This window comes from Miscanthus floridulus, chromosome 11 (assembly GCF_019320115.1).
Source record: "Miscanthus floridulus cultivar M001 chromosome 11, ASM1932011v1, whole genome shotgun sequence".
Taxonomy (NCBI): Eukaryota; Viridiplantae; Streptophyta; class Magnoliopsida; order Poales; family Poaceae; genus Miscanthus; species Miscanthus floridulus.
The window spans coordinates 70,968,232-70,985,442 of record NC_089590.1 but is presented as its reverse complement, the minus strand read 5'-3'; the positions used below and the strand labels follow the sequence as shown (position 1 = coordinate 70,985,442).

General features: G+C 46.6%; 1 long non-coding RNA gene across 1 annotated transcript; it reads right to left on the bottom strand.

Moving 5' to 3' along the window:
• Positions 1-8,204: 8,204 nt before the first annotated feature.
• LOC136494958 (uncharacterized) lies at positions 8,205-9,502 on the bottom strand. Its single transcript, XR_010768753.1, has 2 exons — positions 9,257-9,502; positions 8,205-8,714 (listed from the first exon to the last, which is right to left on the bottom strand). It is a non-coding gene; the product is annotated as an uncharacterized lncRNA (long non-coding RNA).
• Positions 9,503-17,211: the final 7,709 nt, after the last annotated feature.

Here is a 17,211-nt window from a genome sequence, read left to right as displayed (position 1 = left end):
TCTAGCTAGCCCGGCACCTTAGTTGCATAATTGTTATCGTTGCAAGGTGCTAGTGAACATATATAGTGGGGTGTAGTCCTGGCTAGACCGATAGTTTTAATTCCGCACTTGTTTCGGTTAGCCAACGTGATTAAGTTTTAAAAAGGACTATTCACCCCCCCTCTAGTCGCCATCTCGACCCTTCACTCGCCAGGGGCCTCCGTGCCCTTGCGTTTTCTTGCGAGATGAACGTTGTTTTGGCGACGCCCACCGCGACGATGACAGGAGGATGTCGACCGGGAGCACAACCACCCTAACAATGCCCACCACCCTCCCCACCAGCTATAGCAGCAGTGGGCACCGCCAAGGAACCCGCAGCGGTGTCGTTGACGGCCTCGGTGATGGTCCTCGCTGAAAGGTCCTAATAGCTAGAGGGGGGGGGGGTGAATAGCCTAATAAAAATTTCTACAACAACACTTAACAGAAGGTTAGACAATTATGAGACGAAGCAAGTGTTGCGCTAGCCTACTCAAAATGCAAGCCACCTACCACAATTCTAGTTTAGATATTGTCGATTCACACAAGAGGTATGACACTACCCTATGTTAGTGTGCTCTCAAAGGCTAACTAAAGAGCCACACCAACCAACCAAGCAAGCTCTCACAACCAGTTACACTAAAGAGCTTGTCAACTAGTTTGCGATAATGTAAAGAGAGTGATCAAGATAGTTATACCACCGTGTAGAGGAGTGAACCAATCAATCACAAGGATGAATAACAATGAAGACCAATCACCTCGAAATCAAAGGATGAACACAATGATTTTTACCGAGGTTCACTTGCTTGCCGGCAAGCTACTCCTCGTTGTGGCGATTCACTCACTTGGAGGTTTACACGCTAATTGGCTTCACATGCCAAACCCTTAATAGGGTGCCGCACAACCAACACAAGATGAGGATCACACAAGCCACGAGCAATTCACTAGAGTACCTTTTGGCGCTTCGCCGAGGAAAGGTCAAGAACCTTGTCCATATCGCCCCACTCCCTCTCGTTTCCTCGCTTTACAGTGCAGGTATGGCTCACGTGATTATGTGTGTTTCAGTGTCGACTCTTATTTACATATGCTTTCGTTTTGCTCCATTATAATTTGCTTCCTCTAATATATATGCGAAGTTGCAGAAGTTGTCTTTCATCTCACGCTAACATAATTCAGCTTGTTTTATTAGTCATCCTAAATGCTTGCAATCCACCTCTCTGAAACGTAGACCAAGACGTAAACACAACACGAGGTGCCAACGATTACTAATAGTACTAGTTGCTTGAAAATCACGTTTGTTACCACCTGTTAAGAGTAGAAATCAAGAGAGGTACAGAAGTATAGTGGGATTGTGGGAATGATTCTTGTATTGATCACATGAATCAGCACACACACACACACACACAATACATACATGTCCAAAGGGTGAGTACACACACCCTCTCTATCATTAGCAACTGTTAATGATGTTATTAGTCTGCTAATTGATGCAACGGGCGGTGGCAGCGACCAAGAGTAGTATTATTTCTAACACAACTGACTAATCAAGACGTCCGATCTTATTAGACCAACGGTCCACGCGTCATTTTTTCTTCCTCAGATTCAGACAACTACAACAGGATGACACCATTCCTCTTGGTCGCCCGCTGCCACCGCCCGCTGCCCTGTAGCTCCGGCCTCCGGCCCGCCACCCTCTGTCTCCTGCAGCAATCTTGATGTCTCGGTTCCACACTTCCCCGCGGCAATCTGAATTTGCCTGGGCCATTCTGTTCGGCCCCGGCCGCAGCCAAAATTCGATCGCTAGTGGCACTGGCACACGCGCACCCTACCTCGCCGGCTGATCACCGCCGGGCCGTCAACCGCTACTGAAATATCTACCTCCCATAGTCCCATGCAGATGATGGCACTGCATACAACACTGTGTCCGCCGCCTACGTATACGACGTACACCCATACAGTACACATACATGTCTAACATTTTCCATCGCAATGCAAGTTTCGTTTAATTTGCTCCTAGTACGCGTACTAGTACCTGTGCTGCCCTATCCCTGACAGGCTGACACTGTAGTTCTTGGATCGAACAGTTGACAGTTAATTAAGTCGTACCATTGCATGCAACCAGTAATGTCCGGCAACAGGAACTGAGAAAACATGGAAAGAAAACACACAAAGTTCCCAGCCCGGTTGGCTTTCTGCATCACTGCACGTCGCTGTTCCCGGCCCGGTTCTGTCCATATCTTCATTTTTCTCCTCTTCAGGCCACTTCTCTCGATCTTCTCCTGCAGATAGATATCTGCTAGTGCTAGCTTTGTCGATGCAGAAATTGAGTTGCAATCACGAATCAATGTCAATGCTGCCTTGGACTAGCTATATATATACCTCTACCCTTGGCTGGACGATACATGACAAGTCTTTGTTTGACATGCTAGCTGTCGGATGTTATCTGACTCTAGCTGGGTAGCTAGGGTGGACTAGCATATAGTACTACTCAGTATATTGGCGCTTGATTTTTGAGTACTCCGTATTTTGTAGCACCATCTCAGCATGTCAATTCAGTCAGGTGTATGTGCTGCTGAGTCAGGCATGGCGCCTGCTGCCTATAGGTAGACGTCGATCCATTGCGTATTTGATCGAATTAGGGCCGGTTTAGATTCTAAAAATTTTTGCGCAGTACCCGTTACATCGAATCTTACAGCACATGCATGGAGTACTAAATATAGACGAAAAAAAACTAATTGCACAGTTGGGTGAGAAATCGCGAGACGAAACTTTTAAACCTAATTAATCCATAATTAGACAATAATTACCAAATACAAACGAAAGTGCTTCAGTAGCCAAAATTCAAAAAAAAAATTTGGATCTAAACGGGGCCTTAGCGGAAAACTTTTCCCCCTTAGGCTTGCATTGGGGCATTGGGCCTTGGCACAGAAGCAGCAGCCCGGCCGCCGGTTGCCGGATGGACAAACACGAACGCAGACGCCGAGACGCTCGCTCTGTAGTCTGTACCGGGCACCAACAGCAACAGGGCCCTACGACGGCACCCGATCGAACCAGGCGTACCGTGCTGCCTGGGGCCTAGCTATAGCTAGCTTTTATTTTCCTCACAGAAGAAATACCCATGCCATCGTAAGATTGCAGCATTATGGATTGCAGGGATATATCATCTGTATTTGGGTTTCTGGCCTGGTCTAGATTGAGGTTAGGAATCAGTATTGGGTACTGTAGTACTTTTATTTGTATTTGATAATTATTGTCTAATCATGGCCTAACTAGGCTCAAAAGATTCGTCTCATAATTTACAATCAAACTGTGTAATTAGTTATTTTTTTTATATATATTTAATACTCCATACATGTATCAAAGATTTGATATGATGGAGAGAGAGTGAAAAAACTTGCAATCTAAGGCCCCGTTTGGCAGGGCTTCTCCACCGGCTTCAGGAGCCGTTTTCTACTAAACGGGGTAAAGTAAAATAGCTTCACTTATGAAGCCCCTAAAAACATGCTCTCACAATGATTTGGGGTGGGATGGAGCAAAAAAAAAAAAGTGGCTTCTCTCGGCTCCTCCTCTAGGCCCCTAAAAACATGCTCTCACAGAAAAGCCATTTTGCCAAATGATTTACCAAAACCGCTTCAGCTCCACCAGTAAAACTGTTCGTGGAGCTGAAGAAAAAAAAAATGGCTTCACAAACGGGGCCTAAACAAGGCCTCAGTTTGCGCCACGGCCACATGCAGTGATGCAGACATGCCGGAAGGTACGACCCCGGCCACCCGGGCCATCCCGCGACTCCGCGATAGTCCGAGAGCCCGGCCAGGCGGCCACGGCCGGCATGTGGGGCCCGCCTGCCCGCCGGACTGCCATCTCGTCAGCTAACAGTTTGACGTACGGGCCCCGCGTCGTCGCGTCATCGCAGTGCGGCACTGCCGAGAGGGAATCTACCGTGGGGTGGTCGCTGTGTGGCCTGTCCGCCTCTGTGGGGCCCGCATAATTGGGCCATGCATGGTCCAGTGGACAGACAGATGACAACGGTGCGTCACCGGTTTTCTGTAACCGCCATTGTTAACATCGCATGCGCGTATATATGTTGATAACCACGACACAATAACACACTAGAGCAAGTATAATAAGGGGATGTAAGCAGTGGCGGATGCATGATGCGGGACAAGGGGGGCTAAAACAATGGAGATGTTGATTTACATGAAGATTTAATGGTGAAATCAAGTTTTTGCTACAGTAATTAGGCTTGAAATCAAGCCATTAGGGGGGGCTGGAGCCCCCCAGCCTCCCCTTTGGATCCGCCGCTGGATGTAAGTAAGCTAAATGCTGAGGTAGAGGGAAGAGATGAGGAGCGGGCTGTAAGCTTACAGCTGACTTGGACATAAGAACCAAGAAACTCTGCGAGAGAGACGAGTGAACCATGTATTGATGACGAAGATATAACTGCTATATGGGTGGGCTGAGAGGTAGGCTGCAAGCAGGGGCGGATCTACATGGGGGGCTGGGGGGGCTCCAGCCCCCCCTACAGCTGGTGCATCAATGGAAATATGGGGAGGGTGATGGAGAAGAAAAGGTGGAGGAAAGAAGAAAAATGGAGAGATAGAGGAAGAAGAAGAGATCAGCCCCCCCCCCCCTTAAATCTTGTTCTGCATCCGCCACTGGCTGCAAGGATTTATACAACCAGTAGCCGGCGGTATTATTAGTCTTGCTCTTACATCGTTGGCAAAAACTTTGATAGAAGTTGGCACATGAGTGGTCGTAGTACTAATTAACCAGCTGCAAGATGGGTATCTCTTAATGCGCTGATGCTATACTGTCTAATGCTACAGAAAACAGCTAGTATTTTTTTTTGAGAATTACACAATACAACGTTGACGTTCATAACACGCACGCACACTCACCCCCTATGAATACACGTACGCAAACCCTATCCCTATGTACACCTTCGAATGACCGAGCCGACAGATCTCGAGATTCATGCATATGTCGGTTTTGATAGAAGTCACGTTCCAATTTTACAGAAAATGAAGAAACCCCAGCGTGCGTGGTATGCAAATCATAGGTATTTCTTAGCTTGAAATAAACCGGTAGCCGAATGTTTCAACCATCCTTAGTTTATGGGTACAAAGCAATACATGGTTTTGTAATATGACAATATATATTAATATAACTGCTTTTAAAGGAAATTATTAAATCCAACAAGATAGGTATTCACGTAGCTTTCATGTGTATGAGAGTGACAACTAGGGTAGAATTTCTCTTTCCTCATCCACCACATCTTGAATACTTGGTTTCCTACACACAGGCCCTAGGTACAAAATTGTGAACTTTTTGCGGCTATTTTTAATCTTCTGCATCTACCCTGCCAGCGAGGGAAGTTGAAAGCATATACATGCTTGATTGGGACATATGTGGGCAGCAGCAAGATGAAGCTAAGCTCAAATTTTTACTCAAAAGAATTGCCAGTTTGGTCCTTCGACTTTCATAAGAGGCTCATTTTCGTCCCTCACCTTTCGATCTGCCCAATTAAGGTCCTGTTTGGATCATAGGGGCTAAAGTTTAGTTGGCTAAATTTAAATACTAAACTTTGGACCACTTTAGCTCACTTGAGTTGTGGTCTAATGAATTAATGGTTAGTTAATAAACTTTAGACGACACTTTAGACCACATGTTTATAGCCTCAAGAGCAAAAGTGATCTAAAGTTTATAGAACATGAGATCCAAACATGACCTAAATCTCTCAACTTTCACTTAATCTTAGGTCAATTTTGTCCCAAATCCATAATTTCTGCAATGGTGTGCCAACTGCAAAGTAGGGCTCCAATGGCATGGAGGGGGATATACAAACTTTTTTCTTGCAAACTCAATTTTGGCTTTGATTGTTTTGTAACCGAATTTGAGGATACACGAAACCAATTGATTCAATTTGGTTCATTTTTCTTATTGATCTATTGAATTCTTATTGCTTTTGATTAATTTTTTTGTAACCCCTCATCACCAAATTCAAGTTGAGGGGCATGATTTGCCTAGAGAGTCGAAGCCTATGTGGAATCTTGGTTGACTTGGTACGCCTACCTGGAAACCATTAAGGATTAGGGATTCTATCAGCCCATTAAGGCCCCCTTTTTGGAACATAGATTTTTTTATTTCCTGCATTTTTCCTACGAAAATGAGAAGATTCTTGTGAAATTTCTGCGTTCTAAAGGAGCCCTAAGCGAAAGTTGAAGTATTGAATTGCATTTTAAAAGATGGAGGGCAAAACAAAGTTTGTGAAGACCAATTTGGCTATTCCACCATGACAGTTCATGTACTCCTTTAACATTGATGTGGATTTGGGAAGCACAAATTTAAATTCACTTACATGCATGTAAAACCTAGAAATATACTATTATTGAACCTTTTCCCTTGAAAAAGAAATACCAATATCTTTTTGGTTGATACAAGCTGAATGGTGAAATTTTAAATGATTGAATAGTTCAATAATTTTATATGAAGTGCATATAATCAATCTGTAACATATATAGCAGATCGAGTTGCATGCATACATAGATCACACAAGGGCAAGAATTTCAAATGTAGCATCCGTCGTATTTGTATCCAACCTTGTTGCTTTGTAGATCCTTTTTGTACTATATGAGTTTTTTTTTCTAGCGGGTATTGCACGCGAAGGCTTCAACACTTTTTTTTGAGACGATGGCTTCAACTCATGATACATCATATATAGGCCCCGTTTGGCTGGGCTCCTGCGTGCTCTGGCTCCTACACTGTGCAGCTACAGTGATTCACCATATATAGGCCAGAGCCACGGGAGCCACAAAAACGAGCTTCTCCGGCTCCGGTGGTGTCAGTGAGAGAGAAAAGAAGAAGAGAGAAAAACGACTTTGATAAATAGTACAGCTACAGTGATTCAACGGCACGAGTCGGAGCTGCCCAGAGCCCGGCCAAACGGGGCCATAGTACTTCACGCCCAAATCAAAAGAGCATCTCTGTGCATGAAGCTGGTGCTTCAGTACGCATGCGCATAGTAGGTATCTATCTGCACAAGCGTGTACTACGTGTCCCATTTGGTTAGGCAAATGGGTATTATAGTATAGATTACACTTAAGTACTTAAGTACACATATTATGACTAGCTAGCTAGACTCATCGATATCCAGTGGACATATACTTGCAAGAGAGTGGAGCCAAGCGGGTATAGACAAGCAAGTAAGGCCTGCACCTGGACGACGGAGCTGCGTGCACAGCTTGCGGCGCGGCCTGCTGGCACCGGCACCGGCGGCACCGGCGCGCTGCAGCAATAAAACGCCAGGCTTATGCTTTTGAGCTGCGCTTTGGTCTCGGAATGAGCGCCCAAGCACATGACTTCACAGAGCCGATGCAACATGCATGCAGACCTGCAAAGACAACGCAGGAAGCAGAGCGCCGGCAGCTTTTGCTTGGATTTCTCCGGCCCGGCCATGCATCGCATCCTCCTCCTTTCCGTTGATCCTTCCTTCGCCTTCCGTGCCCTTGCCCACACCGACACAAGTCATGGCACTGCAGGCTGCAGCCGATCGCAGCCCTTCTCCGTCAGGCCATCGATGTCTGCGCCATGACTGGGGGACCTCGGGGAAACAGACATGGATTCGGAGAGAGAAGAAAGGGATGGAGGGACTGACACGAGGACCACTCAAGTCACGGGATGGAAACGAGACGACGAGGATGAGATGAGGCAGGTTAATTTAACAACAAGTGCATGCGTTTACCATATGGAGTATACGAGTAAACTACGACGATTTCCTTTGCATTCTTCAAAGCGCAAGCTTTGCCTAGCTAGAGTCATGAGTCATCAGGACTCAGGCGTCGTCGTCTTTAACCGCCAGCCTTCAGCAAGTCAAAACAACTCAGGCTCAGAGACAGCAGCACAATTGCTCTGAACAATCGGACTGCATGCCACGCAGTTATCATGGGGGCATGCATGCATGCATACGCGAAAGCTGTGCTCGAGTCTGAAGAGGCAAAATTATCTGGAGAGAGGAGGTAGCTGACCTGACCAGATGCCAGTGCGTGCATGCTCACGAAGTCACGAGCCAAAAGACAATAGGGTGAATTCGTTTCGCTGAAATTTGGCTTTATGCTGCTGCTTATACAGAAATGTTGCTAGAGAAAAATACTATTCTTTCGCTGAAGTAGTGCCGCACAACAGGACGGAAGTATAGAACAGCCTTTCTTCCGTTAGTCAGGAGACACGAGGTACAGTACACGGGGATGGGGGTAAAAACACTGAGGCGAGAAGAGAAGGTCGTCGTCGTCCTCGGACCTCGGGGGCATGGCCGTCCGTGCACGCACGCATGCTGCGATGTGCGACGCTGTGCATGGGTCGTGTGTGCTAGCTGTGTGCCCACGGCCGGGCGTACATGTCTAGTCCGCAGCACACCCCGCCCGGCGGCCCTCGCTGGATCCCGTCCTGGACTCCAGGAAGGCGGCCGGCTAGGCTAGTGGATTCGTGCACATGCTGCCGGCTCTTGTCACTGTAGATCTTATCGTCTCTCCTGTTGCTCGTCTAGCTCACCCACGTGAATGTGATATTCTGCCTTGCACATACAGTTGCATGCACGGCGTTGAGTGTAATCATCAGGATCCACGGTGATGTGGATGGATCGAACGCTCTGTCACGTGAGCGCTAGAAAAGATTTGCATCTCGGCAACGATCTGTCATTTGATCTGCATAAGCATTAGCGTGCATTAGTCCATCAACCAGTGCTCCCGCACATGCTAGAATCTTATGAGACATAAAAATTAGATGTTACTGTTTAATACCTATGACCAACAAAATATACTTATATTAATTAGACCGTTGTTATCTTTGTTTATTTTCTAACACAATCTCCATAATAGATACCATGTAGTCACAATCCAATCGTGATACTTATCAGTAGCTAATCTATATGTTTTTTTATCTGTATCAATTTGCATTCCTTTTGCAAGGCACATTTGTGTATTTTGAATATGCATTTACTTGAAATCTTAGCTTAAACTATGGTACGTGTGGTTCTTGGTGCAGCTTGTGTGATTGTGTCTTATGACTAGTGGCGGAGCCAGGATCTGAAACTTAGGTATTCCTACTTCCACATCATAAAAAATTCGAATCCATACACTTAAAAAAAAGTTGAATCCATACTATTACTGCAATAGACAATAGCACTCCAAACCAATATTTGCAACCAAGATCAAGAACTGAAGTATGGAGAGTGGAGAATGGAGACCAGGTGTTGTCGGCCTGGGATCTGGCCACTGGCCCGTTGGTCGCCGGGCCTGGCCACTGGCGGCTGCGGCTGCGGTGCAGGCACGCGGCCAGCCGCCCCCTGGCCCCGGCCCCTGCCAGCTGCCGCCCCGGCGCCCCGGCCGCTCTAGCTTGCTCGGCCGCCGCCGCCGCTACCTCCTAGGGTTAGCGCCTCCGCCGACCGCCAGTTCCGTTCCGTGAGCGAGTCAGTGAGACGTGAGAGGCATAGGGGTTCAGGATCAATCGGTGTCGGGGTGAGTCGGGTGACTGGTGAGAGGCTAGGAAGGGCTGAAAATGGCCGAGTGGGCCGGCCTGAGGAGGTGGGGAATTTGGAAGCAAGGACGAAAGGCCATATTTTTACATGTTTTGGGCTGAAATGCGCTTAAATACTATAGATTATAACATTATACATTTATATATACAAGTATATACACATATATACATAAAAGTGTACCAAAATAGTTGGGTATTCCCATGAATACTGGGGAATACCCTTGAATCCGCCCATGCTTATGACACCATGAATCTAGTTTCGATTTTCAAATGTTAATCTTATTAGTTGCTACATATTTTCTATCCTCGAGTTAAGTTGAAACACGTACTTGTGCTTATGTATATTTTATTAACCCTCTTATTTTATCGGAAGTAATGATTTTAGGTCATAGAGTGTACTCTTAAGTACTATAATTTATGTATTTTATTATAATAACAGAAGTGGATAATTTTTTTGTAAAATATAATAGACTCAATGCCTATTACGTACTAGCTATGAGCCTATGATGATTGGATTCCATAAAATTAAAGGGTAGTTGTTCCTGATTATTGTGGGTGCTTTTTTTCTAGTGCCTCTTGAGAATTAATATGGAGATACCATTAGGTCTATATATATTTAAAGTATAGTACGTGAGATGATCCAAATAAAATTGAAGTGAGCGTTGCTGAGCTTGTTAGGTTCTTTGTGGTGGAAACTTTTGATCTGGGATCAAGTTCTTGACTTGACGTGAGTGCTCATATTTTTCTAGATTTAGTGGTTGGCGACATACCCGTCGACAGTGAAATGTATATGGGGACTTCGTCAACCTAGAGGTCACCTGTGTTCATACAGGTGAACATGTGTGCATGTACACGGGTGACTGCATCTCCACCGTATTTCGTTAAAAAATATTCCAGCCAATAATTGTAGATAAGTTCACAAAGTATAAACAACTACCGGTACAAGTCACAGAAAAATGAGTGCAGAATATATGGTCTGTTCGGCTGGCTGAAAAAACGACCGATGCTAATGCTGATACTGATTTATTATGAGTAAAAATTAATGTTATTTCACTGAAACGATCCAGAACAGAGCCCGTCGTCCTCTGACCAGACCGATAGCGGACATACTCCATTCACGGCGGCACAGCCTACACTGCACACTCGGCGTGGTGCAGGTGCTGTGTCCGTGTGCTGGCTCACAAGCCACAAGCGCCTAGCAGTTGTAGCAGCTGAACAGTAGTACGTGTGTACCCTCCCCCTGCCGGCCCTGCGCAAGCGCAACTGTTCAGCTATCCCATCAGGTGCGATTCCCCAACACAACACTGCTCCTCCACCGTCCCCGGCCGCCCTGCCGTTCGGGCAAGAAACGGAGCCGGCCGTCGAGCCGCGTCCGCCCGCCCCCGTGCGTTTTACGGCGGGCGCGACTGCGCGAGCAGGCGTTGTTGGTGGACACACTGGACGGGACGGGACGGGTCGCCCGCCTGCTGTTACTGTGAGCGAGTCGCAAGGGTGTAACAAGGGAACAATCACGACGGCCAGCCGGCCGCTAGCGCCGCAGCCCGCGCGCGGGCGGGCGGGGTCCCCCGGCGGCCTGGCGGGCGCGGCCAGCCAGCCGTGCCCGTGCGCGTGGGCCATGGGGGCGCGCGGCGCAGCGCAACGCGACGCGACGCTGCTGCCAGTGCCTGCCTGTGCCTGCCTCTGCGACGCTGCGTGCCTTGCCTGCGCTGCGGCGGATGATGCATTGGCATGGTCCATGCATGCGGGCTACGGCGACACGCATGACATGAGGCGCGCGCGCGCGCGGCAGCAGGTTGGAGCTAGCTACTAGAGACAATGGAGTACTCCCAGACTGCTAGTACTAGTAGTGGTAGGCTGAGAGCCAGCCGATCGACCGATCGATGGGTGTACACCTAGCTAGGAGGAGTAGCGTGCACACACGTGACTTGCCGTGCCAGCATGTCGATCGATCCCGCCTGCTGGATCTGTTTTTCGGGCTGGCCGGCCGGGCTGCGTGGGATTGGGATCGCTCGATGGGTCGTCGACTTGTCCTGCTCGTGTTAAATGTACTGTGGACAGGGATCCGGTCGGGGTCCTGAGATTGTAATTGTATACCCCCCGTCCGTCCCCCCAGTTCATGCATGTGACGACTGTTGCAACACTGTGCATGCTGCTAGCCTCATATTTGCAATGCATCTCACTCCTTTTTTTTTTCTCGTTTTCTCTTAAACAAGACTCTGCATTTCTAGATGACCGAATTGTGTTATTGAACGACGGCAACGACCTGCCATAGCTTGCCATGCCACGCACACAGCAACATGTCTCCATCGGTTCAGGTTCCTTTCGATCGAGAGTAAATGTCGTTCACAATATATAAACTTCATTTTTATGCACGTAACTATCACGGACTGATCGTGTCGCACGCTTGGAGCTGAGTTCGCGGATTTTTCTCCCTGGACGTATATACATACTTCATTCTCCTCCTCCAGCTGTAGCAGGTAGCTAGCTAGCTATCTCGTCTTTCTTAACCGAAAAGAAACGAGACACGGCAACCACTTCATTCCGTGGATTGGCAGCACCGTGCGTACCCCTGCTGCTGCTGGTCCTTCGACTTCGAGCTCGATCGAATAAACAAGAAGCCAATCGATCTCATCTAGGAGTAAGTATCTAATCTAACCCTCGTCTCGTCTCGTCACGTGCCTCCGTGGACCCTTCTTCGCCACTATTCCAGTGATGATGGGACGTCGAACCCACGACGACGCCGGCTCGCACCTCGCTCAGCTCACTTCTGTATATATATGGCTTTATTTATGAAATTCAGGTCGTTTTCATAGACGACGACGGCCGGGGAAGATTATTTAACGGATCCGATGGCAAGGAGATCGAAAGCTCCGTGGACGTGCGTGCAGGTGGTAGATGTGTGTGTGTATCCCCACTACAAGTCTCGTGGACTCTTCAGACACGGACCTTTTACCGGCCGGCCTCTCGCATGCATCGGTTGCCTCCACGACAAGTCCGTCTTGACATGACGTTAACTGACAATTCCATCGAACGATTTAGCTACAGTTGTTGTAAGATAATCATCTAAACAACTTGTGAACCAAAAAAATTATGGGGCTGCTTGGTTCCCGGCCAGTGTTGGCCACGCCACAGAAGCGGGGGCCAAAAGCTGCGCCACACTCGCCACACACTAGACGACAAGCACGAGGAGCAAAGCGACAGGAGAAAAAGCTGTGACGGCAAAATCGTGGATGAGAACCAAACGGCAGCTTTGTTGGTGTGGCAGCCGCAGTTAGGCGTGGCGTGTTTTGGCTGGCAACCAAACACGCCTTATGTAACGGTTGCGTCGTCTATTCCAAAATATATATAATTTTTTTTCTTCTAAAAATGAGACTAGCAAGCAAAGGAACCAAACACGTACCCCGCTTGTTTCACTTTCCGAAGACGAACATGCTGCATGTGAACCAAGGTTTGGACCAGAAATAATACTTAACCTGATGTGCTGGATTGCTAAAACTAGAGGCACCTAGAAATTCGAGGTCCCGTGTGTCCGCACTTCCATAGGGATGATTCTTTGCCAACCTTATTTTAATTAAATTAGATAAATTCCAAGATCCATTATAAATGTTAGGTGTAATAAAGAATCAATCCGTTATTGAAAATTGACTTAGCTTAAATGTATGGTTAGTTAATATAAAATTAGAAGTCCGCACTGAGTTGCTGCACAAATGGGCAAGGTCGGAGCTAGGCTATAATGTGAGTGCTCTGGAGTTTTGCAGCTCCAAACTGTAACTGATATTGTGTTGGATAAGGAGGAATTGTACCTTTGTTAAGCCTCAAACTCAGAAATGTAGGAGTGAGGAAATGATATATAGTCTACAATCTAGCTCTGCTGGACCTCAAAGTCAGAGGGGGTACGAGTGAGGAAGTGATCTGGGCCCTGTTTAGATCCCACCCAAAAACCAAAAATTTTCAAGATTCTCCGTCACATCAAATCTTGCGGCACATGCATGGAGCATTAAATGTAGGTAAAAAGAATAACTAATTGCACAGTTTGCCTGTAATTGGTGAGACGAATCTTTTAAGCCTAAATAGTCTATAATTGGACAATTTTTACCAAATACAAACGAAAGTGCTACAGCGCCTGGTCTATCTTTGTTCGGTCTTACACTTAAATGGGTGGGAGTGAGAGAGAGAGAGACGGATAGAAAGAAGTGAATGACAGACGAGCCCTGATGGATAATGATACTCTAGAGGAATAGTAGGAGTAAGAGAGACGGAATAATAGGATTAAGAGACGGGACGACCGGAGATGGTGTGGACTCTGAAAACTGACAACTTATCTGGATGTCTGGTACGGCTGTTTCTACCAAACGTGTTTGGATTTGTTCGCCTTGTCTAATAATACAAACACTTCTACTAATCAGCAGGCACACGTCGGCTATATATATATATATGCTTGGTATTAGCTATCAATTTAATAAATACGACACGATCGATCGAATCACGAAGCAAAATTAAATCGATGGTGACTAAACCAAGCCATGTCTCTAAAATCCACGGACGTACAGCTAAAAAAGAAGGAATTGCGAAGTTTTCTAACCCTTTTCAGGATTACTGTACGTTAACAATGCCACTGTCTGTTGATCCGCCCTGACCGCGACGCGACGCGACGTGCTGAAAGAAACGCTTCGAACCTCACTTCGCATCAGTGATCAGTAGCGCTACTGGACTTAGGTTCTTCGTCGAGTGCTTAGAATAATATAGAAGGAGTATTATTTTTTCATCTAAGTAGATAAATCTCTAAATAGAGACACTTCTTTTTCTTTAGGGACTCGGGTTATTTTCTTTATGGTATAGAAGGAGGTGAGATTAGGTTCCCTTTTCTTCATTTTTTCATTTCTTATTCTGCTATTTCGAATATTTTTATATTCTTGCTTATCTTATCTTACTTTCCTAGTTGTTCTAAGTAATGCGCGCGGTACAAAGTTTGTGGTAGGGAACTTCTTTGAGTCATCGTATTTTTCTGTTTATATGAAGGAAATGAATATGTGATTTTTCAAATTGGAGAATCGAAATGAAGCCCTTTTTTGCTTAGCCTATCTGGACCCTTTTGTATAAATATTTCACATTTCGAATGCGAGTTTGAAAGATTGCCCCGCTCTTTCTTTTTCTGCACAAAAGAGCCCTTCTTAATTCACTAATTTGTAGGAAGATACTGGACTTTTGGATTTGAAAAAAGTTTCAGAAGATATGTCTGAAGTAGACGGTGATTGATAGAGCAATTCTTGCTCGTAAGTTCCGGTATGAGTACTGCGCCGAACATAAAGCTTGTGACTGTCATTTTATGCACGAGTACTTTTTTTTTGGTTCAGGGGAAAACCTTTTTAAAGGTGTCTGATCTTGTCTATATTGTTCGAAGTAGCCTTTGCTTGTCAAAGTAAGTGAAAAGGGTTTCAAAAGGCTGTAGCTCAAGTATGCATGGAATAGCACAGGGTTATCCGCTTTATTATTTGGCTTATCTGCTTGAGAAAAGTGAGGCACTTGGCAAAGGTCAAATTGCACTCGGTAAAGCCTTTGCCGAGTGCGGCACTCGGCAAAGAACACACGACAAAAAATTGATCGGCAAAGCCTTCTTTGCCGAGTGTCTTTTATCGGGCACTCGGCAAAGGCTTTGCCGAGAGCCCCGGGGGCACTCGGCAAAGAAAAGCGACCGTCACGGCGCCGGTCCCGTTGACGGTCACTTTGCCGAGTGCCAACCCTGCAGGCACTCGGCAAAGATTTTTTATTTTTTTAAAAAAATTCTTTGCCGAGTGCCCTCTATCCGGCCCTTGGCAAAGATGTTTTATTTTTTTTTCTAAAAATTCTTTGCCGAGTGCCCCCTGGCCGGCGCTCGGCAAAGTTTGAATTTTTTTTTAAAAAATTCTTTGTCGAGTGCCCTCTGGCCAGCACTTGGCAAAGTTTGATTTTTTTTAAAAAAAACATTCTTTGCCGAGTACCTTGGTCATGGCACTCGGCAAAGCTGGAAAAATGGTTTTCCGAGCGTCCATTTTTCCAACTTTGCCGAGTGCTGTGACCATGGCACTCGGCAACGGGGTCCTTTGCCGAGTGCAACACTCAGCAAAGTGACCCAAAACGGCAATTTTTAATTTTTTTTACATTCCATCATGACAAATAAATTCATACAAACATATATCACATATATATCTCATCCATCCATACATCCATCCGCACATATCACATTCATCACAATATATATCACATATATAATAATAAGTGCTCAAGTCCATCCAAATAAATCCACAAGTCCATCAAAGTCCACAAGTGCATCACAAGTATATCACAAGTCCATCACCAAGTGAACAACAAATGAAAAAATACAACATGCACTCATCTCGGCCACTGCGACTGTGGTGAAGGCCCAGCTCAATCATTCAGAGGTGCATGAGGTGGATTATTCGAACCACCATCAGATGAAGACTGCACAAAGAAGAAAAGATTGCATGTGAGACAAGATTATTTGGATAGCTAATCTTGGAAGGTAGAGGCCATACAAGCAAAGCACAAGCGAAAGTAAAAAACTTTCATACTCACAGGAGTAGCTGCAGCTGCAGGATGCGGAGGTGGAACCAATAGCCTAGCTGGCAGAGAGAAGCCCACACGTTGCCCAAGCCCTTGTAGGAACTCCATAATGTCCGTCAGCCTCTGCGCCTAGGCCTACCGCTTGGCCCGCTCGGCCTCCTGCTGGGCCGCCATCCTCTGCTGCCTGGCCTCCAGCTCCTGACGTTGCCTTATTTCTTGTTCCAGCCGGGCCTGTAATTTTTCACTCCAATGTTTCAGTAATGCAAAGCTAATTAAGGTGTGTAAAGATCAATGTATGACCAGTAAAATAGGAATAACATCGAGTGCGTCGACCCGGTGCTATGCAGCGGTCAGCCATCTGTGAATGGCTGGGCTCTCGCTCGTGCTCCATGCTCGGATCTAGGAGAGAGAGGGAGTAGAGGCCGTGTCGATGACGCCGTCTCCAAGCCAGAATCGCCCATGCTTCTTGCCTTGCCCTGTCCTCATGACGGCCTCTCCATCGAAGTCCTGGATGCTCGGATCGTGGTCTGGCCCATGGAGCGATCTTGCCACCTCAGTGTACTCACTGATGCGGGAGTGGACGCTCAGGTTCGTGTATGCCTCGGGCAGGTCCTCCAGGTTGAAGGAGACATCGGACGTCGCCTTGCCCTTGTGGAGTTGTGGGCCATACACCATGCCTGGAAGTCCGAGCAAGCCTGGCCACTATGTGATGCCGATTGCGAGAAAGATAGCACGATGATTAGAAATTAGGCAGAACTGAGCATCTACAAACGACGGTCCCGGGCATCCCTGTGCATTCGCGTACCCATGCTTGTTTGTATCCGGCGAGGCTGTGGCTGCCTTGATGGTGTGCTGGACCTTGCATCTGCAAACGACAGTCCCGGGCATCTCTGTGCATCTTAAGGTACTCCTCCATGAACCACCTCTCCACCATCATTGCCCAGCACTCGGGATACGCTTGGCACCACCAGGAAATCATCTACACGTCATCAAGTATTGGACATATAAGAAGATCAAATTAAACCAACTTAATCTCAAAATGAATCAATATTGATGTTCTTCATTTACCTCAAGGTACTGCTCCTGGGTCAGCTGCATCTCTCT